Source organism: Pimephales promelas, chromosome 9 (assembly GCF_988280905.1).
Source record: "Pimephales promelas chromosome 9, fPimPro1.hap1.1, whole genome shotgun sequence".
NCBI classification, from domain to species: Eukaryota; Metazoa; Chordata; class Actinopteri; order Cypriniformes; family Leuciscidae; genus Pimephales; species Pimephales promelas.
In genome coordinates this window covers 34,768,107-34,790,486 of record NC_142777.1, presented here as the reverse complement: position 1 = coordinate 34,790,486, position 22,380 = coordinate 34,768,107, and the positions used below count along the sequence as shown (strand labels likewise).

At 37.4% G+C, this 22,380-nt stretch overlaps 2 long non-coding RNA genes across 3 annotated transcripts in view; both read left to right on the top strand.

The window, feature by feature from the left end:
• Positions 1-3,886, top strand: part of LOC148977592 (uncharacterized) — a 163,511-nt gene extending 159,625 nt beyond the window's left edge. For both annotated transcript variants that reach the window (XR_016169744.1, XR_016169743.1), the window contains exons 3-4: positions 2,250-2,448; positions 3,739-3,886. This is a non-coding gene — a long non-coding RNA (uncharacterized LOC148977592). The remainder of the gene's footprint in view (positions 1-2,249; positions 2,449-3,738) is intronic.
• A 633-nt stretch (positions 3,887-4,519) lies between these two features.
• Positions 4,520-21,872, top strand: LOC148977591 (uncharacterized). Its single transcript, XR_016169800.1, has 3 exons — positions 4,520-4,594; positions 19,679-19,752; positions 20,315-21,872. It is a non-coding gene; the product is annotated as an uncharacterized LOC148977591 (long non-coding RNA).
• Positions 21,873-22,380: the final 508 nt, after the last annotated feature.

Here is a 22,380-nt window from a genome sequence, read left to right as displayed (position 1 = left end):
TCCTGTCTGTGAAACCCGACCATAATCCTGGTTTAATCTAAGCCCTGTCTGTCAAACCCGGCCATAACTAATCCTGGCTTAATCTGAGCCCTATCTGTGAAACCCAGCCATAATTAATCCTGGCTTAATCTGAGTCCTGTCTGTGAAACCCAGCCATAATTAATCCTGGCTTAATCTAAGCGCTGTCTTTTAAACCCGCCATAACTAATCCTGGCTTAATCTAAGCCCTGTCTGTGAAACCCGGCCATAACTAATCCTGCCTTAATCTAAGCCCTGTCTGTGAAACCCGGCTATACTGTATCTACAGTACGATGTGGTTTTGGGACGGGGCTTTCTTTTAGTCTGGCTAATGGCAGATGTGGGAGTGTTTTTGAATACAGTCATTATTTTTGTCATTCCTTTTGGTGTAGAAATGGCAAACTTCACATTAAAGGCAAATATATCTGTGTTAATGAACTTTCCTTTGGCAGAGACTGAATTCAGGAAACATGATATCTTTCTGTGTACATCATAGATTGTACGAAAAGACAAAGTGCAGACACGCTAAATGTTATTTAAAATCCATCAGCATCTCACGGAGCTCTTGTCATGTTTGTCTGGCTGAAATGATTGATGACAATATGGGATTAATGATTCCTCATCACAGCTTCACAGCTTCAAGTCATACTCTGTGAAAAACAGAATCTGTCTCAGTCAGATGAGTGATCTTCATCAAACAAACACAAGCACACGCACACACCCTGTGTATGTACACACACAAACGTCCTCCTTCAATGTGTCAATGAGGAGGATACCTGCCGCATATATTGCTGAAACCCAACAGAAACATTTATTTTGATGTCTGAATTGTTTTCATGGATTCACCCATATTTATTTAGCCATCATAGCCATTATTTACCAAATAAATACTGTATAGGCATATACCTAAACCTCTTAAAAAGACTTCTGTACCTGATGATTGTGTTGTTTGTGACTTGTCCAATAGCACGTAACGCATGGGAAATGAGCATAATACCAACATCCCTCACATTATTGCTGCAGGGTTTTGCTGAGAGAAATATGTGCTCGTGCCACCATAGATGCCAGTCAAAACTCAACGCCTCAAACAACTAACTGCATGCATTGGAATATGATTGAAAAAAAAATGTCTCGGGTACTTAAACCTAATGTGGTCTATAATAACAGGGAGTAGCTGTCTGTTAGTATTCTCATCCATCTCAAATATGCAGCAGCTTGCAAAAATGTTTGGCTATAAACTTTCATGGCCATCAATCCTAAACTTTTAGGTTTTAAAAAAAAAAATGTTTTAGCTATTGTTTTCTAGTGGTCGAATTTTTTATTTTGTTTTGTTCATGTGTTTTTCCAATCTGTTATGTGATTAAAAATTTCCCTTTGTGATTTTATTTTATTTATTTTTTTTGCCAGCCAGCAGCAGCATTTTTGATAATTTTTAGAAAACTTTCAGGCCACCAGAATATTTAGTTGTATGAATATTTGAACATGCAATATATATAAAAAAAACAGCCTCTGCTTTACAAAAAAAAACAAACAAAAAAAACATTATAGCTCCATGCATTCTTTTTTTTAATCAACTCTTAAATGTGAGTTTGTTTCACAAAAAAACAACATTTAGAAAGAAAAAAAAGCATTTTTGGCAAAGACTACGTCTGGTTCGGATTCAGAACAAGATATCTAACGCATTCTCATCCTAGGGCATCATCTAACTGACGCTTTTGACGCACATGGCACCCTTTAGCGTCAACATAACATGCTTCGGTTAGGTTTAGGTCTGGGGTAGGGCTAGGGTTAGACCACTAGGAGGCGCCTTCTGGCCCATATATATTTGCGTCTCATATTGACGCTAAAGGGTGCCATGTACGTCGGATGTTGACTGTCTACTTGAATGAGGAAAAAATTAAATCTAAAACTCTTTCCCAAGCTTACATTTCAATAACATATGTCAAATCACCACTATCTGACATACGTTCTATAATACATTTTGTTTCTGTAACTCAAATCAGCTTAAAAACTTAATTTAACAACTTGAAATATATTATTATTTTCGCAATTCTATTTGGTGCCACTAGTAGTGCAAAAATGTACACATTGCACTATTAATTGATGTCAATTTGAAAGGATGTTTTTTTTTTCCTATCCCCAACTGATGCTATTGTAATGGGAATGTCTTCTCCAAGCTCTTAAGCGATGGACTCTGAAAACCGCATCATTTCCCGCTGTCCTGTTGGCAGGTGCTAAAGACCAGAGGAGTGATGAGAATCAGGAGAGTAAGAGTGAAAAGGAAGGAGTGTTCTTCCTCAGACGCCAAGTTCAGAGTGTGACGAGTGACACGACGTGCAGAGGCCAAGAAGTTAACCGCCATGTTGTGCACTTTGGACAAAGGCGGACACTGTCTGAGGTTAAAGGAACACAACAACAGGGACGTCACAGGTGAAGTTCAGCACATTTCCTCAGATAAGGCTGCAGAGAGACAGCAGTTCAATCCTCAGACATGTGCTTGCAAGAATTGATACAAATTAGAGTGATTTTAAACTGGTTTAGCTTTTGGATCCTGGTTTTACATTGCATCTAAACATAAATTATTATTTGTACAATGATATTTTAGTATTATACTCATAATTTGAGTTGGCTCTTAGTTATTTTAATATATATATATATGTGTGTGTGTGTGTGTGTGTGTGTGTGTGTGTGTGTGTGTGTGTGTGTGTGTGTGTGTGTGTGTGTGTGTGTGTGTGTGTGTGTGTGTGTGTGTGTGTGTGTGTGTGTGTGTGTGTGTAATTATTTCAGTTTCAGTTTGTCATTTTAGTGCTTTAAAACAAGTATTTCAGTTTGTTGCAACACTTCTCATTTTAAGTCACTTCTCATTTTATCTTTATTTTTTATATTTTTTATATATAAAAAATATATATTTTAGTTAAAAAATATATAAATTGTCCTTTCAAAAATCAAAATTAGATTTTGTATATATTCATTAATTCATTTGTTTAATTCATTCATTAAGTTAATTCTTGCATTCATTAATTTGTTCATTCGTGCATTCATTCATTAATTTGTTCATTCATTCATTCGTGCATTTGTTCATTCATTCATTTGTGCATTCGTTCGTTCATTCATTCGTTCATTTGTTTATTCATTCATTCGTTCATTCATTCATTCAATCATTCATTCGTGCATTCATTAATTAGTTCATTTGTTCATTCATTCATTTGTTCATTCATGCATTTGTTCATTCATTCATTCTTTTCATTCGTTTATTCATTCATTTGTTAAGTCAATAATTCAAATTTTACTTTGTTTTTCACAAACACATATTTAATGGATTTCTTTTACTTTTTCCAACATAGCAGAGTTTAATGGGACTCGCACGTCCTTGACGTCAACAACACTTTGGGCAGAATTTCTTCCTCCCTTTTAAAAGTTTAGACAATTTATTTTGCTTTCCTAAAAATGCACAATTATATCATTAGTTATTTTATTATCAAGCTTTTAGCATTGATTTCCCCTGATTTACATAACACCTGATGCAGTTCCAGATTCCAACACCATATTCTGCATAAATCCAGCGCCCCCAAAATCAGTGCAGGAAATCCATCAATATGTCAGCAGATTCAGACAGATTCTCACTGGCTGACAGCTGGATCTCTCCGTCCAGGCCGGGGCAGATATTGAAGGTCTGATTGGTTGTCTGTATCTGTGTTATACCTGCTTTCCATCTTCTAGAATCTCTCAGTGTCCGAGCTGTCACAACATGGAATATGTCTCAGCAATGAAGATGGATTACCGTAAAGAGGCTTACGACTGAGAGGAGCATGAGAGAGAGAGAGAACATACAATAGCTCAAACATTAGGGAGGCTTGTTTCCACCACAAAAAAAGAAGGTAATTGTGATGTCAATTGCGAGTTGATATCTCAATTGTGAGAAAAAAGTAAGAATGGCACATTTATCACTTTGAAGCATCAAGATTATGTATCATCATAACTGTAAGAAATAATGTCAGAATGGCAAGATGTAAACTCACAATTCAGACTTTTTCTTGCAACTATAACTGACTCACAATTCTGCCTTTTTTTTCTCAGAATTCTCTAAACTCGCAATTTAAAAAAGGTAACTGCAACTTTTTATCTCACAATTCAAACTTTTCTTGCAATTGCATGATTTGTGAGATATAAATCTGAAATTGTGAGTTATTAAAGGGATAGTTCACTTTGAAATAAATTTTTGGTATGTTTTAACTCACCTCAAGGGCATCCAAGATGTAGGTGTCTTTGTTTCCACAGTATTTTCAACTTTGATATTTTTAGGTCAAACCGTTTGTGTCTGTCAGTCAGTATAATGGAGGTCTATGGTCACCACCTCAAAGAGCATGCACAGAGAAGTCTAAATTAAACATGATTTAATGACTCGTAAATGTAATTACACATTGATGGCCTAAGACACGAAACGAGCGGTTTGTGTGAGAAAACGAACAGTATTTATATCGTTTTTACCTCTTGTACCCACAGAAACATCCAAGTGATCTGAGGGCGCGGGTTTGGCTGTGGTTACACGGACACCTACATCTTGGATGCCCTTGAGGTAAGCTAAAACATACCAAAACCTAATTTCAAAGTGAACAATCCCTTTAAGTCTGACTTGTGAAATATAAACTTGGAATTGCGGGGTGAAAAAACTCAGAATCGTGAGATAAACGGTCACTATTACCGTTTTCATTTTTTATTCCGAGGCAGAAATATGCTTCCACGAAACGCACTACATAAAATCGTCTTGTCTGTTGAACAAACATAAAGAAGAGAGGAGGAACACACATCCCTCTGCCTGCTACCTACCTGTCCTCACCTCTCCATTCATTAGACCTGACCTTTGACCTCGCAGAAGGTGATCATGTGATCGCATTACAGGCTGGCCTGTGGTGGTATGGGAAGGCATTCTGGGTAACGTGGCGTGGCGCACATGCGATATTTCTGTCATGTGCTGTCAGCCAGCGATCAGGCTCTGTCTTTCACCTTCTGTGGATGTTGAGTCTGGGCCGGGGGTCTCGAGGGGTTTGCTGAGCACAAATGGGGGCTTTTGTTTTCAAACAAACAACTTTCAGATGACTCATGTTTGCACACAGTGCGGTGAAATGCACTAGTTGTGTTAAGCGCTTCGCCTACATGTTAAGCTCTATGGACAGCAACTGCACTGAAAGTATTATCAGCTCTCACAGTTTGTAAAACCAAAGATGTGTTGTGATCAGTGGACTATTTCGGAACGCTTTCATTAAATTGATCTAAAGTATCAACAGAAAGGTGAATTATAATCATTTGGATTACAGATCTATTGAAATAACATATCATTAAATTGAATACTTGGCTGGAATTAATATGCATATGCATTTGCATACAGAAAATGAATCTAATTTTGGGACCATAAAAGTTATTTGCATTATTTGATTACAATATTGGCTTAGGGTTAGGCTAACCCTAAACCCAACCTAAGCCTAAACCTACAATATTGCCCAGATTGTCATTTCTTTTATACGTAGTGTTTGCTGTTTTTGTAGATTTGTTGCAATTGCCGTTACACTGAAGAAAATGATCTGTTGACTCAACTTGACTCAACTCAACTTAAATGTATTTGTTGAAATAACTTGTAGTATATTGAGCCAACGCACTGTATCAATTAACAAGCATTTAGATTTTTTTTGTTAAGTCAACTTAAAAACTTTTTCATGTTTTCACAACCATTAACCATAGACTGTAAAAAATATGGACAACACTGTAAAAAATGTTTTCAAGATTTGTTATCACAACATATTTTCTTTTGTCAAATCAACTTTATAATAATTTATTTAGTTGAGAGATAACTTATTATTTTGAGTTTCTGATGGTTAAATTAATCTCCTTCATTGTATTAACTCACTTTTTCCAGTTCAATCAACTTAAAATTTTAGGGCAACCCAGGTTACTTACTTTTTTTAAGTGAAACCAACAATATTTTTTTACAGTGTAGTAATCACAACATTTTTTCTTTTGTCAAATCAACTTAAATAATTTATTTAGTTCAGATAACATATAATTTTGAGTTTCTCATGGTTGAATTAATCTCCTTCATTGTATTAACTCACTTTTTCCAGTTCAATTAACTTAAAATTTTAAGGCAACCAGGTTACTTATATTTTTAAGTTAAACCATCAATATTTTTTTACTGTGTATCGATTTTGATTTTTGTTTCATATTTCTGTGTAAATCGTTTATAGAAAGTTTAAAAGAACAGCGTTTATTTCTTTCATTAATTTATTTAATATAAATGTGCTGTGGCATTTATAAATGTCTTTACTGTCAATTGTTCTTTGTGGGCTTAATGCGATTTACTGCTGCTTTCATGATGCCAGGCATTTCAGTCCTGAACTCGACACAAGGATTTATATCATAGCCAGTAATGTCATTTTCTGTCATAGTATGTCTGTCTGATGTAACAGAATGAAAGTGTTGTAGCAGCCTGTCTATAAGACAGAGACTGTTAACTGTCCTCATAAGGGCCCAAAGAGTCTGAAGCGGCACTGGACAGCACTTACTACTGGATTGTCTTTATTAGCTACATTGTAAAAGTGGTTTGGAAACCTAGTGAGGTTATTCAGATTGGTGATGGATTGCTTTGTTGTCTTTGGGACTTTATCACTCTTTTGCTGAGCATGGATTGTCACAGGTAACCAAGTCCACTGAAAGAAGTCTTACATGGATTATTCAAGTAAATAGACCTAATCTACAGTCAAATAGACTGAGGATCATGATCTGGAACAATGTTTGAAAATCATTAGATCTAAATATGTATTTGATCATTGTAGTTGTGTTGGTTTATGAAGTTTTGTGCACGGTATGCTTCTCAGGAGCTTTTCTGTTATGATTTTTTTTAAGTAGATCCAACAAGCATCACAGTTGAGTTGGATTAATGCAATGACTCTGTGGTCCACTCCCATTTCATTCTTCCCATCATGCACTGGGGCATGAATCATTAATATGGTTACATTGTTTGCTATTTTTCTTTATATTGTTGTTGGTCCTGTTGCTGTAGTTTGATAAGTTGATAGTATACCTACTCTCTTAAAATTAATTTAAATAAGTTATTACAAGAATGCCAGATTTGAAGTCATGATAACTTGAATATGTAAGTTCATTCAAGATATTAACTTAAGTGAAAGCCATGCAAACTTGTTACAGTACATGTAAACATTTTACGAAGAGGATCATAATCTTTTTTAATTTCAATTTTCACCTTTTCCCGTTTACAGCAAGCCACAGCTTATTGTTTATTACTGGTAAATACTGTGAGCGTGAATCTCACTCCAAAACGGAAAAAATAAAAAAGTTTAAATTTCAACTAAGCAATGTTAGATGATCACGATCACTCGCAGGCTATCTTTGCTCGCAAGACAGTGACAACAGCCGTCTCTGAACCTCTCTCACTGTACAAGGACCACCGTTTAGGATCAACGACCACACCACGATTGCGCATCTTTCGTCTGGGACTAGGGTTGGGTATCGTTTGAATTTGAACGATTCTGATTCCGATTCCGATTCCTTGTTTCGATTCCGGTTCCTAACGATTCTCGATTCTTTTAAGAGGCAGGGTCAAAAAAGTTTAGCTAACCTTGCTAACCAACGGCCTTTCTGAAGGAAATACTCCTTCTGTAAAAATACTCCTTTTGTGACAAATTTTGCATTTTGCCGAGATTTCGTTATTTTTAGAAAAGTGAAGCCACACTTTGGATCGCCGACGTAAGGTACTCATGTTCGACTCGCGTGGTTATGCCAACACTTCCGGTAGACGCTTCTTCGTTGGTGTTGTTCAGCGGTTTCTTCTTCCGCTCGGCGGACTGTGAATATCGAAACTAGGAATCGAAATTGTAACTTTTGAACGATTCCGGAAAAAACGAAAAGTTAGTCTCGGTTCCAATCGATACTCGATTCTCGATACCCAACCCTATCTGGGACAGCCCAAAATCACACAATGCGCACTGAGCATGTGTCAAATCGGGCAGCTGACTTTCAAGCCGCCATTTATTCATATAAGATAAAACTTTAAATGTTTTAACGACAGACCATTTTCAGACAATTTAAAACAGATTTTTTATTTTGTTTGTGTGTGTGAAAACATTGACAAACTCTGATTGAGTATATGATACAGCATAAGCAACATCAACAGCAGCAATATCTGATAGCAAAACCGACGAGAGGAGAATGTCATGACGAAGACATCTAAACCGAAAGAGCGAGAGAGAGAGAGAGAGAGAGAGAGCAGCTTTTAAAAGGATTTTGTCGGTTATTGACTGGTTGCTCTCCACTGCTAATAGCCATTTAAAGATTATAGGCCTGCTGGTGGAAATCAAGGCCTTCATTGTTCTCCTTATTGCATTCTGGCAGATGGGGGCTGACACAACAACACGCTCACTCCCCGCGGGCAGCCTCACTCCGCACGGCTTTCCATCAGCAGCCATCCTATTGAACCGGCCCTAATAACTAGCCATGAATTATTTATCTCCATACGATATTGAGGGCCGAGAGGAGGAAGAGGACGACGTGAGGAAGAGGGCGGGGTGGGGCGTGCAGGTGCCAGGTCGGAAGATCTTGCGGTCCGCCCCAAACACTCCCAGGGTGGCTCTTTCCCGGAACATAGCGAGCATTCCGATCACGGGAGAGGAGGAGATAAAATATATATTCATTAAATGTCAGTCGACTGATGAAATGAGAGCGATCCATTAGAGGCTGCCGATGCGGCGGTGCGGAGGGCTAATGTTTCCCGGTTGTTCGGAGGGCCGGGCGGCTTTTAGTGGGCACGCCGGTGCCGCAGGGAGCAGAGCTCTTCATCTAGAAAGTTTGGCTGGCTGATAGCGCCGCTTTAATAGGGGAAGGGTACAGGACGTCTACAGAGACAAAAGATCATAATCTTTATTATTATTATTGGGGAATTGTGGCCCTGACGCCTTCAGGGGCCGAGTTTGCTCCAACTTTTACACATTACAACTTGGGTAATGAGACCGTTCATACTTTCCACGTTTCCTAGAACAAGCCACGATGCTTTGATGGAAAATACTATGAGGGTGAATGTCGTTTCACCCCAGAATATCCATCCATATTACTCTCACTGGTGACTTTTATTATATTACTGTCATTTGTTGTGTTTTTATTTGATTTAAATCAGTACTGAAAGACAATACAACAAATAATAACATAAAACTAATAGATATAATACACTCTAAAAAATGCTGGTTTGTTTTAACCCAACTTTGGGTCAAATATGGACAAACCCAGCCATTGGGTTACATTTTTTAAATTACATTTTTTAACCCAATGCTTGAGTTTGTCCATATTTGACCCAAAATTGGGTTAAAACAACCCAGCATTTTTTAGAGTGTACACTCTAAAAAATGGTGGGTTGTTTTAACCCAACTTTGGGTCAAATATGGACTAACCCAGCCATTGGGTTAAATTTTTACATTACATTTTTAACCCAACATTTCGGGTTTGTCCATATTTGACCCAAAATTGGGTTTAAACAACCCAGCATTTTTTAGAGTGTACACTCTAAACAATGCTGGGTTGTTTGAACCCAAATATGGACAAACCCAAATGTTGGGTTAAAAATGTAATTTCAAATTTTAACCCAACTTCAACTTTGACTTTCAACTGTAATTTTTAATTGCATTTTTAACCCAACATTTGGGTTTGTCCATATTTGACCCAAATTTGGGCTCAAACAACCCAGCATTATTTAGAGTGAAATGAATAAATGTATTTTTAAAGACCAACTCATGTCAATTGAAGATCTTTTAATTGGTAAATAAGAAATACAAACATGCATTGATAGAATAATGTTTAATGTTTATAAAACAACTGTACAAGTTGCTTTCATAATGCAAAGGTTAATTGAAAAAAAAAGTCATTTTTAATCCAAATGAAACCCGTGACCCATAATTTGGGTTGTATTCTTCAACCCATTGTTTAGTCAGTTAAACCCAACAATTTAGTCATTTCTACCCAACTTTGGGTAGAAAACATAACCCAACATGGGGTTAAAATAACCCAGCGCTGAGTGAGACCCTTTTTGATCCAGCAGCTGGGTTATAAAATAACCCAACTTGGTTTGTTTTCAAAGTTTTTAAAGGATAGATAGATAGATAGATAGATAGATAGATAGATAGATAGATAGATAGATAGATAGATAGATAGATAGATAGATAGATAGATAGATAGATAGATAGATAGATAGATAGATAGATAGATAGATAGATAGATAGATAGATAGATGCTTCTTAATGATGTAAAGGCTATTTTTATCTAGTTGTAAATTGGTTCACCATCAGAACTGTTGTTGTGTGTTTCTCAAAGGAGTTTTGTTCCTTTCCAGCAATTGTACACAGCGTCTGGAGACGGCACACCAGAATTACATGGCCAGTGGCAAAGCTGTTTTCATAATTCCAAATGATTCAAAATTAAACATGTAGAGTGTTTGATCGATACAATTTCCTGTGTCCATATTTACAGAAATAATGAGCAGCATCTTAAGAATCCTCCTCAAATGCTCATTATGAACAATAATGGTTTAATTGCTGGGAAACACTGTTAAAAACGCCGTCATTTTATTTGCAGGGGATCATATGCAGGCTTTAATTAAAACTCCAGCAAAGATGCGTCAATCACCTGGTTTTCATAAACATATCAGAGAAATACTTTAAAGTTTATTGCTTAACTGCATGCCCATGTTATGTGAATTAATAGTCCATTTTATGCCCTCATTGTGTCAATAAAGCATTCTTGATCTTTCTGGAATGATCTGTGATTTAGTGACTCGTATAACCTAACCATATGATTTAAAATGGCAGCATATGCATCAAAATGACTCAAAATGAGTCTCTGTGTGTGTTTATGTGTGTGCGTGTTTGGGTCAGTGCCCACATTTCAGTCTTACGGCGGGGAAAGGGAAGAAACTTTAATAACAGTTTGGAGTCCAGCCAGAGTCAAGACAAATAGCCTTGGATCTCTTCCAATGAAAACATGCCAACTGTCCACAACTGGCATCATTATTGGCTTCTTCTCACCCAAAGGAAATGCCCCCAAATGACACAATTTCCATACCAGTAAAGCCATATTAGAAACTGAGACAATTAACCTGAAACATAGCACAACTTTAAGACCCACAGACCAAATGAACGCCTCAACATCTTTGAAAAATGAGAGTGAGAGATAGGGAGGGAAGAGAGAAGGAGAGATGATGCTGGTGTCACTGAACTCAGATCTAGTTATGATGAACTCCACTGAAGCAGAAGGAAACTTTGCATCTAATGCTATAGGACTGGCGCCACGTCGCCTCTCCCTTCCATCAGCAAACAGAGATTTACACTAAATCTAAAACAAGCCTGAGTTGATTCTGGTTGGTCATGTTATATGATATGCTGTAATAATCTCGCAGATATATTGTATATAGTCCAATTTTTGTGTAACTGTTGGTTTAACAAATCATTCTCTGAAAAATTAAAATAGCTTAAGAAGCCTAAATATGAGGGTATGTTCAGGTTTTGTTTGAATATTTTAAAATCTAGATAGATAGATAGATAGATAGATAGATAGATAGATAGATAGATAGATAGATAGATAGATAGATAGATAGATAGATAGATAGATAGATAGATGGGTAGATGGGTAGATGGATAGATAGATAGATAGATAGATAGATAGATAGATAGATAGATAGATAGATAGATAGATAGATAGATAGATAGATAGATAGATAGATAGATAGATAGATAGATAGATAGATAGATAGATAGATAGATAGATAGATAGATAGATAGATAGATAGATAGATAGATAGATAGATAGATGGATGGATGGATGGATAGATAGATGGGTAGAGATGGATGGATGGATAGATGGATAGATGGGTAGATGGGTAGATAGATAGATAGATAGATAGATAGATAGATAGATAGATAGATAGATAGATAGATAGATAGATAGATAGATAGATAGATAGATAGATAGATAGATAGATAGATAGTCAGATAGACAGACAAACAGATAGATAGAAAGACGGATAGATAGACGGATAGACGGACAGACAAGCAGGAAATGTCTCAGTGTTGTATAGGAGAGAGTGATGAAGAGAAAAAGCAAGAATGAGTGAAGGATGCCTGCAGGGTAGAATGAAAAACCCAAATAAGCATGTAGGGGAGGAACCATCCACCAGCTTCTCCAAAATGAACCATCTGGGTACATGGAAAAGAGGTTGAACGACAACAAACAAAAGAGGCAGGGGTGCCAGAGAGCGGCCGTCCCTCCTCCAGGCAGGTTCTCCTAAAAAGGCCATCTCTCCCCGGGGGCCGCTGAGACCCCTGCAGGCTGACAGTGATCCAGCCTAATGGGCCGGGCTGTGTACTCTGTAGTGTGGGGAGTGGATTAAAGGGGTAATTAAGGTTAATGTTCCACCCGCTCTGATCTCTGCTCCACCACCTCAGGCTACATGCTAGCGCACGCTCGAGCAGATGCTAACTCCCGCCACACAGGTGGATTCAACACCCGCGCACTTCAAAAACTCTAAGAATGACGTGGATGTGTCCACATGGGGTGAAGGATCGTGTTATGCCAGCAGTGTGTGTCCGTGTCAGGGGTGAGCAAGCATAATTAAGAATTGAAGAACTGGCGAATAATGAGAGTTCAGTTTGAATTGAACTGGCCACACCCCAAGAGGGTGACAGGGTGAGGACTTTACTGAATTGCGATTCAAAGAAGTGCATTCTGGAAAATATGTTTTTTCACCCTGATCCAAGTTAATTAATGAAACGAAAAATAGAAACTAAATAGAAAAGCATTTCATATGTGATGGTGAACCAATTTACAACTAGATTAAAATAGCGTTTACATCATTAAGAAGCGCAAACATTTATGTATGAATCTGTCAGGAAAATCTATCTATCTATCTATCTATCTATCTATCTATCTATCTATCTATCTATCTATCTATCTATCTATCTATCTATCTATCAGTCTATCTGTCTGTCTGTCTGTCTGTCTGTCTGTCTGTCTGTCTATATGTCTATCTGTCTGTCTATCTGTCTGTCTGTCTATCTCTCTATCTCTCTATCTGTCTATCTGTCTATCTATCTGTCTATCTATCTGTCTATCTGTCTATCTATCTGTCTGTCTGTCTGTCTGTCTGTCTGTCTCTGTCTATCTCTCTCTATCTCTCTCTCTCTATATATATATATATATGTGTGTGTGTGTGTGTGTGTGTGTGTGTGTGTGTGTGTGTATGTATGTATAAAGTCACATTTATATCATGTTTTGGCCAGAAATCTCTTCTGCTCACTAAAGATCCATTTATTTGATCAAAAATACAGTAAAACAGTAATATTGTGAAATATTATTGCAATTCAAACTTTTTTTTTACTGTTTTCTATTTGAATATATGTTGAAATGTAATTAATTCCTTTTATGCAAAGCTGAATTTTCTGCATCGTTACATCAGTCTTTAGTTTCACATGTTCCTATTATTTGCTTTATAGTCATGACAGTTCAAATTTGATTTTAGTTTGTCAATTGTTTGTCTTGCAAAAGGTTGTCTCAAAAATTGTCTAATTTAATTAAGTGCTTCTAGTTTAATTGTTAAGTCAGTTCCTACTTGACGTAAATTTGCGTAGAAATCAAACTTTTACATCAGACAAACATGGCAGAATTTTGGTATCTGCATAGCATTTCTTGTCACAATTTGGTTTGCAGCGGATTTATTTGTCGACAATGGCACACCAACAAAGGTAGAGATGGCTTTGCTATTTTTATATCTTTGCTATATTCATTTTTCCGGCTTCTGGGACTATCCCACATCTGACTTTGGTTGTTAACCGATGGTTGACCAATAGAAACTGACTTTTGTTTTGCGTTGTTGCAGTTTAGCTTTATGAAATATCGAGTTCAAGTTTTAACGAAAACCTCCAAAGTTTGGTGTAATTACGCTGTCTTTGAAAACATATCTGCTTTTCATATATACAGTACAATGTCAAAAGAATTGATATAAATAGATGCCATCATAATAATTAATGTTCTCCTCTACAATAATTAATGTTCTTCTCCTCCTAGTCGTAATTATTTTATCACAGTCGGAATGTCTGACATCTCCCTTTCTCTCAGGCAAATATGAGCGTAAAGTGAGAACGGGGAGTTCCACGGACATAATGCGAGGCATAAATCATCTTAAATGTAGCGCTCTCATCTAATTGCTCTGCTTTGTGTAGCACATGTAACAGAAGGCCGTCCCTTTTGGAAGGAAACATGGTTGTTTTTCACAGTATAAACTGATCAATTGAATGGGACATCAAAAAATGAAATTTGAAGAAGCAATTTTTTTGCTCTTATCCATCTTCGAAATACCACAGTAATAGCAACAAAGTGGTTTTTCCTCAAAAATGCAGTTTCTGCTGATCAAATCAGGATTTCAGGGCAGCACATTTGAGAGAATGAACGACAGGACCCATCAGACTTAAGTGAATTATGACCCTGTTAAACCGGGTTTTAGTGCCATCCCAAGCAGACACATTTTCCAGCCTTTTCCTGTAATTTTTGAAAGCCTTTTTGCTGTAATAAAATATCACTTTTTCCAGCATTTGTGCATTAAACGCCCATCGTCCTCGTGTCTCTGCTTCGATGATAATCAGATTGCCTCTCGCTTCCTTTTCTTCGCCTCTCTCGGATCACTCTCGGTAAAGATGACACAAGGGCCTGCAAACTGGACCAAATTGACCTCGGTGTTTTTCTCTCACTTTCACTCTCTTCGGTTTCTCATTACATCATCTGAAGGAACACTGAGGTGCTTGTGTGACTGTCACAAAGGGCTCATCATGCAGCTTTTTACCCATAATGCCCTGGGACCGAGTCCCGCGCATACATTCGCTGCTTTGTAACTTGGTGCGCGTCCTCAAAGCAGCTATTAGAGCATGTTTACAAAGTCCCCAACAGGTCCTTTCAGTGTGAGAGAACGCTTCCAGTTTTATTTATCATAAAGCGTAACCCCCTCTGATGTGATGCACTGTTATTTCACTGTGGAAATATGGTAACTGGTGATTTGGTAAGTCATTGAAACCCAGCTGTGGATATTGGCAATTACGTCGGGCATAATTGTTCGGAAATGAGAATTGGAGGCCATAAAACGGGACGATCACTCTCTGAATGATGCTACTGACTTCACCCTGTGATGAGATGGCTCGCACCAGGTTTGATTCTGCATTACTGATGTTCACCTTAATGTTTCTCAGCCCTGCAATCGTGCGCCGCTCGCTACAGGTAGGCCTTCTGCAATTCTGAGAGCGCTCAGGACCAGAGGCAATCCATAACCAATGAACCTCAGCACCTGCTGTAGCTTCCAGCGTCCATTTATTCTCGCAGCATGATGTCACCACAGATTTGGCTTTCCCGAAATACATTGCAGTGAGGATTGAATTCCTCTCGGCCTCTGATGGCAGACTCACTGAGCCCAGAAATGGTTGGGATATGACTGAAATTTAGATTTGAATTGGTCTAGGTTGATACAATCAGCGCATTTAAGGAGTAACCAGTCACTGGAGTTTTCCAATGGCTTAGAAAGACACCCAGTTTTGTTTACATTGCAAAGAGTTTCTGCAGTAAAAATATCTAACATTCTTAAATCAAGATAAATTTGCACAAAAAGAATGGTGTTATCAACTTTTTCAGATAAGTTCACTTTTAAAAAAAAAAAAACTTTTGCTGATAATTTACTCACCCCCATGTCATCTAAGATCTCCACGTCTTTCTTTCTTCAGTCGAAAAGAAATTAAGGTTTTTGATGAAAACATTACAGGTTTTTCTCCATATAATGGACTTCATTGGGGTGTACCAAACTCGTTCATCAAAATTAACAAATCTTTTTTTCGAGTCATTTGATTCATTCAACTAAGGAAATGACTCGAAAAATGATTTGTTCATGTTGATGAACGAGCTGATGATGAACGCGCATGCAAGGCGAGCATTTGTGCTTATAAAACTTAGACTTTTTTATTTATTTTTGAAATGAGCGATCGTTTCGCTAGATAAGACCCTTATTCATCGTCTGGTGTCGTTTAAAGCCATTTGAAGCTGCACTGAAACTCTCATTTGGACCTTCCCTTACGATAAAGAAGTATATTTCAAGTTCATTTTAATGTTCAAGTATATTTTTTAAGTATACATTATGTAGTAAGTATACTAATGTCACTATGTACTAGTAGTAAACTTGTAATTGTACTATTTTAATACCGCTTGGGACTAAATTGGCCCACTTTTAGTACATAAAAGTATATGTTTAAGTGTAACAGCAAGTGCACAACTAGTTCATAATTATGTATCTCATGTGTACTGCAAGTGAATTTATGGGTATACTAGTAGTTTACTTTTTTACTGTAATACTTATACAAGTATACTTTGAATACTTAATCATACTTTTAAGTATTTCTGGATCAAAAGATTGAGTACAAGAACAGGACAAATATACTTGCTTTTCTCTCAGTATAACTCAAGTACGCTTAAGTGTAATTTGAAGTATACTTCTGAGAAGTACAGGAAAAATAAACTGTAAGTATATACTTTCTTATTTTTAGTTTAAAAGAAGTATTCTAATGGCACACTTGAATAAACTTCTTTTTCGTAAGGGTTGAACCGTTTGGTTCCCAATGAAGTCCATTATATGGAGAAAGACTTTGAGTGTTTTCATCAAAAACCTTAATTTCTTTTCGACTGAAGAAAGAAAGACATGGACATCTTAAATGACATGGGGAGGAGTAAATTATCAGCAAAAGTTTTTTTTGTTTTTTTTTTAAGTGAATTAATCCTTTAAGGCCAAGCAAAGTGCACTATCTATTGGATACTGTTGATCAACAGTCAAATAGCTATGTTGGCATTGTTTTAGCTTGAATGAAAAAAAATTATTAAGAAAGTCATCAATTCTTTCTGCTCTACGGAAGGCAATAGTGTCATTATTCAGCTTAAGTCAGTTCAGTGTTGATTCAGTTCAGTTTAATAACTGTAAGAAAGAATGGAAGGTTCATGATGAACGGTAATGAAAGTGAACAGAAGCCGGGAGAGAGTTGCCAAAAGGATGAATGGATGACTAGACGGTTGATTTATTATGTTGGTGACAGTGCTGGCGAACCCATGACAGCTTCCCCTGATGGCATCCTCAACATATCAAACACTAGACTCTTCCATTTCACACAATAGGCACTGTGTCTGTCTTAAAGGACAGGCGGTACTGTCAGCAGTGGCTAGGTTGGATTAAAGACAGGCAGTAAATAAAAATATGCCACATCACCGTCACAAAGCTTCTCTGGGGATCAATACATCTGTCAATCACTGACTGGGCCGAATGAAAATGCATAAGAAAACGTGTGATTTTAATAAGCCACGGTCAAAGGCAAATATACTTTTGCTTGAAGCATGTATAGCTGTCACTTTGAGAAATATGAAATAGATTATTAGTACAGCTACAGAATGCATTGTGTTTATTTGATGCTGAACGATTCAAGCAACAAGAATTGGTAACGCCCATTACTTAGTCATTATGAATGTTTGCTCTGAAAACAAATTCCATTTTGAACATGTTTTACTGCTAATATTTATTTAGGCTTTTCCATGCTATTCATTTGACTATATACAGATGATTGTTCAACATCAAAATATTCCAAAGAAACATCCTGAACAAAAAGGTAAGCAAGCACATCAAAAAGAAACGATGAGTGTGCATAGGCAAATCCGAGCATGAAAAGTCTCCGTAAAACTCTCTGGTTGATTGTTGAGTCTGTGCACGACTGGCGTTGAACATTCACCTGCATGCGGTAGTTTCCTCTGTGAGGGTTTGTTTGTGTGAAAGCTGATCTGTGAAAGTGCCATAGATGAGCTGCATCCACACACTCAGAGGAGGCCCTGAACTCAGAACAAGCTGAGATGGAAAAATACCTGCATGTTTACTACTTACCGTAGTAATCAAATCCAGCTTTCACAGGGAAAAAAAAAAAGCTAAGTGAAAGAGTAGCTCTCCGGAGAGGAAAACAGAAGGGTTAAATGATACATTCCTGCAAATGGAAGTCCATTTCTGCAAAGCACTGTATCCCATTCATGATACGACGAATAAAGATTTAAATAAGACAAAGATTGTAAAGTATAGCCTGTTGGAACTCGATTTGCTCCTGCGCTTGAATAACCTTGTTTTTAAAGACAGGGTTTGCCACAGGACTTGGAATCAAAGGTCGATATTCACGTGTTGCTTTCAACCCATTTCCTTTGGTCGTTTCTCTCTAAATGCTAGTAAATAGGCTATGGTCTATCCTAAAAAAACAAGTAATCTTAACAATTTGTATATTTTAGTTGCCTATTATTGTTCGTAGCCTATATTTTGTAATTGTGACATGCTTTGTCTTAACGCCATAGTGGCCTACTGTTGTTTGCCTAAATATTATATTTTTTCCCAAGTGTTGGTTAATCACTAGAATTAATATCACTCTAGGCTATATGCCCATGTGTATATTTCATATTGGCCAGTCTGTGAGCAGCTGGCTGTGAAAGTCCAGTCAGACTCACTGGACTGGAGCAGAAAACGTTTTTAGTAATTCACCGACATCTCCAATTAGCGTGACAACAATAACCTTTCATCCTGTCATTTATCAATTAGATATAAAAAAACATCGTTTAGCTGAGAGCTGTGTAATAATGTGCAGCTGTGCTGAAGAATTCGGCATCCCTTTATTACTTTGCGACAAAGGGGAGACAAAGACATATTTCACTCATTGCGTGACTTAATGAGGCCTCTCACAATCCATCACCTAAATGCAGCTCCAACAGCGGACGGAATTCTCGCGTGAGTTCGTTTGACAGCGCTCGGTGTTCTCGCGAGAGTTCCAGCGGAGGGCGAATGAGACAGCAGCACGCGCCACCTCATGGTGTTAATGATGCATTTTTGCCACTTTTCTTTTCTTAGCCTTTTCCAACTTGATATTATTAAAGAAACAAATGATTGTGGGCTTCTACAGACATGAGGACATGATTTAATTAGCACACCGAGGTAAATATGATCAGATATAGACATCGCCTATAATTAATGTAGCCTAATTGTCATTTTTGTAGGCTATTTCTTGTCCCCTTTTTTTTCAAAAACATATAATTATTTAATTAACTCAACATATTTATATTTAATTAAACAATTATTATTAGCCCACATATATATAGGCTAATAAAATAATTAAATATAATTCAATTAAATTAACTGGATAAGTCGAGTTAATTAATTTATTTAGGTCTAATTATTTTTAGGTTTTGTCCTCCAGATATCTATGGATTTTCAGGCCTCTGTTCGAGATATCGAAATCAGCTAAATAATTATCAGTCAAAAAGCGATCTGTTTTACCGCAAAGAGTCGCCATAAGGTGTCAATATGATCTCTGTTCATCTCTCCTGTGGATATTCACGCTTACCCATCGACCAGCACAATATTAAAATGCTTCATTCGCTGTCATGACTGGTTCATTAAGTCAAACGTCTTTTTCAGACCCCCCATCCCAAACACACACACATTTTATTTACATTTTCTATCATCCAGGTGATGCTTTTTTTATTAAATTAATCCAGATGTCTTTCTTTTCCTCAGAATATCTTTTAAAACGTACAATGGCCAAAATACACAGTGAAGATTCAGACGACATCATCTTCTAATGTGGTGAGGTGAGTCTAAATTGTGTGTGTGTGTGTTATTCTTATTCTTCCACATTGAGGGGACCAAATGTCCCTACAAAGATAGTAAAATGTGAACATTTGTAACATTGTGGGGCCATTTAGTTGGTCCCCATGAGGAAAACAGCTTATAGACCATTTCACAAGATGTAAACAACACTGGTCCAGAAGCACTTCCTGTTTCAGTTTGTAACTGTTTTCTTTATTTCACATGTGGAAAAAATCTTAAAGATGCTTGTTTAACTTTTTGATTCAGTTTTACATGTTCTGTTGGTTGTATTTTATCCCAGCTTTTATGTAGTGTTAAAAAACTGAAACAGGAAGTGCTTCTGGACCAGTGTTGTTTACATCTTGTGAAATGGTCTAAGTGATGTTTTATGAAAATAATAACAAGTCCTCTGCGATGTGTAGGTTTAGAGGGTTAATGTAAGGTGATAACAATCATTTAGTCAATGAAGAGTAAAGATATAAAAACTTTGTGTGTTTCTCTCTCTGTGTGTGTGTGTGTGTGTGTGTGTGTGAGTGTGTGTGTACACATGTTTTTCTATCCTAGTGGGGACTTAAACCTGAATGAACTAGACACATGGGGTCACCGTGTTGTCTTAAATTGAGGTCTCCATGCGTCCACAAGCTTATAAATCATACAGAATGAGTTTTTTCTGTGATGGGTTAGTGGTATAGAATATACAGTTTATACAGTATCATCACGCTAGAGAGTCCCCTTAAAACATAGAAACTCAGCATTTGTGTGTGTGTGTGTGTGTGTTTTGGTCAGTCTGGGCAACTAGTAACCTGACCCAGCGTTTTATTGAGATGTCCATTAATCCTAGCTCTCTGCCCATGACCTCTGACCTCGGCTGACCCCTGCACATGGTGTTGCCGGCCACAGGGACTCGGGCACTGCTGCGTCCCGGATCGCGTCTCCCATCCCGACAGCAGCCCACTCTCTCCCATCGGAGTGGGGATCATTAAGCGCGAATCTAAAACGAGGGCCAGGGGAGAGCTTTATCCACACAAATACAGCCATGAGAAAGAGGCTCGGCTCTCATCTCAACGGATAGAGTTACGCTGGAGTGAGAATGATTCAGCTTTTAATTGCATTCTTCTAACTCCATCTCACATCTTCATCCATCTATCTCTCTCTCCCTCCCTCTCTCGCTCACCCAATCGTGTAGCGAGCGCATCTTGGAGTACAAATCATTCCAAATTGGAATTCATTTTCAAAGAGCTTTTAAGAAGGCGAATACGAGAGCCACTTACTTTTAAATGATCCATTTATTTTAAAGCTTGAAGTCGTATCGCTTACCTGAAAGTCCTCACCTGCCACCAGGAGTCTAAAAATACAAGGCATCCTGAAAGCGTCCACAGATAAGCTTTCGTTAGGTATCATTGCTTTCTCACCGACAGTGGCGGCGCTGAAAGAGAACACCTGATTGGCTCGCCTCGAAGCCGTTGTCACCTATCCCGAGCTCTGGTGAGCAATTACCTGGCCTGTCGGAATCCTAGCCGAACAGATTGAATTCTGATTGATTTCTGCCCAGGAAAGAGGAGAGAATTTAAAGGTCTTCTTTTTTAATTGGGTATTTGGTGTGTGCTGATGTGAGGAACTTGTCCCTCCCCGGGGATCCTTTATGGGGCAATAATGGCGCTGAGAAACAGCCTGGTCTGCTCTCTCCCTGGAAGGCCATAACCCCACATTTGTCCTGAGTGCTTTTCTATTATGCATTGATAGCTAAGCATCAATCAATAGGGGAGGGAAGAGAAAACCCAACGAAACCAACTTCTTAAGTGTAAAACGCCTCTTAATACCAGAGCTTTCAAACAACTTAACCTGGGTGCTTTTTTTTTTCCTCCTCCTCTGCTGAGCGTCTTTGAGAAGCCAAAAGTGAGGAGAGACAATGCTGATGTTTTATTCAAAAGCAAGGGAATGGTTTCGGGGTAAATGCATGCCGTGCCACGGCAGCATCGATTGCAGGTTTTTTTGGCTTTTAGAGAAGTCCGGCACACACGTGCACTTTTGCATTGTGGCTGTAAAGGTTTTTGCCCTAAACAAACCACTTTGCAAATATTGCAGATTTTCCGACACACTGTAAAAATGAATGCGCTTTATCTAATCCAAAAAAATGTGGCAACAGATTACAAGCAATATTATTAATTCAATTTAACAATAGAATTGAGTAATAATTAATCAAATTAATTCCTTAAAAGTTAACCATTTAACAAAAACAAAAAAAACTCCCAAAAACATACATTTATTATGGTCACCATTATGGTGATCAGTGTTTGTTTTAGGTTTGAAGGTTTTCTCCTTCAGTGATTCTGCTTAACATTAGGTGTCTTCAATGTTGGCAATTTAAAATAAATAGTTCTTAATTAATCTTTGACGTCTGTCAGTTATTCAGATATTTTTGATTAATTTTTTTGGTGTAAACTTTACTCGTTTTAAATGGTTAACTTTTAAGGAATAATTTGATTAATTATTTCTCAATTCTAATTTGTTCAATTTAATTAATAATATTGCTTGTAATCTGTTGCCACAATTTTATTGATTAGATAAAGCATATTCATTTTTACAGTGCATGCATTGCGAACAATAAATGACTCGATTAGTAAATCAGC